The sequence below is a fragment of the Myotis brandtii genome, unplaced genomic scaffold, assembly GCF_000412655.1.
Source record: "Myotis brandtii unplaced genomic scaffold, ASM41265v1 scaffold897, whole genome shotgun sequence".
Taxonomy (NCBI): Eukaryota; Metazoa; Chordata; class Mammalia; order Chiroptera; family Vespertilionidae; genus Myotis; species Myotis brandtii.
In genome coordinates, this window is record NW_005371679.1 from 304,174 (window position 1) to 305,810 (window position 1,637).

The 1,637-nt window shown below is 50.4% G+C and overlaps 1 protein-coding gene across 2 annotated transcripts in view; it reads left to right on the plus strand.

Moving 5' to 3' along the window:
* Window positions 1–1,637, plus strand: part of PEX11A (peroxisomal biogenesis factor 11 alpha) — an 80,425-nt gene that overhangs the window by 24,660 nt on the left and 54,128 nt on the right. The window lies entirely within an intron of this gene.

A 1,637-nucleotide genomic window follows, 5' to 3' on the forward strand; every position in this document is an offset into this window, starting at 1 on the left:
CCTGCCGCGATGGGACCCGCAGGCGGGACGCTTTGAGGCTGAGCTTAGTGTGTATTTATTTATTTGTGAATAAACTGCGCTGGTGTCAATTGGCAGTTTCTCTTTTTGCGTGGATGCAAAGCTCCCACCCCCTCCTCCAGGGAGCATAGGAGAGGTGGGAGGGTTTCTTGCCATCTTCAGCCCCCAGAGCACCTGGCCCCAGCACCTCCTGTTCAGACGGGCCAGCCTGGAGCCGGGAGGCAGGCGCTTCCTACGGGAAAGTGGCAGGAAACAGAGTCTGTCCATCTTTTCTTTGAAGCTGGTGGGGGCTGGAAAAAACCAAAGGATCTCTAGAAAATAAATACATCTCCATCAGTGAGTACTGACTCATCGGGGCCTTTACACATTTTATACCCAAATAACCTTTTTGCAGAAGCCTAAACTGAGGGTCAACCCTCCAGCGCGAGCAGGATTTTGTCAGCTCCATCCATTCTGGGGACTTCGGGGACGCCGGATCTAAGGGGCCATTTCCCATGTCCCGAGCCCTTTATTCCCCTGGTGCTGGAGCATCCTGGCCTGGACGCTGGGATTTTCCCGTCTTCCTTCGCTCCCGCATGGTTTAGGGACATAAAATAAATGAGCCCATCCTGAGTTTATGGAACCTTGACCTCCCAGAGGCAGAGGCCCATCTAACTGCATTCACGTCCACCCAGCTGACCTAGAACCAGGCCAAGCTGCCACACCCCTGTCTATGTTGGCTGGATTCAGATTAGGGAAGGGATGTGTGGGGAAGGGAGGCTTGAGGCCAGGAGCCTGGCTTGGGCCAGGGGGTCTGGTGAGGAGCCGGTCCTGGCCAGTGAGGTGGGCAGGGGGACAAATCCCTGTCCAAGGGTCCCTCAGCCTCTGCGGACACCTGCTTCTCCCCTGCACCCCCTCAACCTTCTTTGAAACACAGGACTTGGTATTGCTTTAGTGAGATGTAATTTGTATACCATAAAAAGTTCACCCCTTTAAAGTATATTTGAATGATTTTCATATATTCAGGGAGTTATGCAGCCATCACCACTAATTTTTTTCCAATATATATTTTTATTGATTTCAGAGAGGAAGGGAGAGGAGAAAAATAGAAACATCCATGATGAGAATCATTGATCAGCTGCCTCCTGCACGCCCTCCACTGGGGATCGAGCCCGCAACCCAGGCATGCGCCCTTGACCGGAATCGAACCCGGGACCCTTCACTCCACAGGCCGATGCTCTATCCACTGAGTCAAACCAGCTAGGCCATCATCACTAATTTTAGAACATTTCATCACCCCCCCAGAAGGAAACTCTGAAACCTGTATAAGTTTATTAGCCAATGCCACCCCAATACATTCAATCAAAACAAAATCTTGTTTCCATTAGCAGTCACTCCCCACTATTCTGCTGTGCCCCAGCCCCAGCCCACTGCTCTACTTTGTATAGAGTTGCCTTTTCTGAACATTTCGTAGGAATGGGCCATAGGATATGTGACCTTTTATGTCTGGCTTTTTTCACTTAGCGTGCGGTTTTAGGTTTCTTTTCTTTGCCCAGGAGTATTCCATTGTATTTATAGACCACAGTTTATTTACCTGTTGATGTTGATGGGTTTGTCTTGCTCCTGCTCAGGCCAGGAGG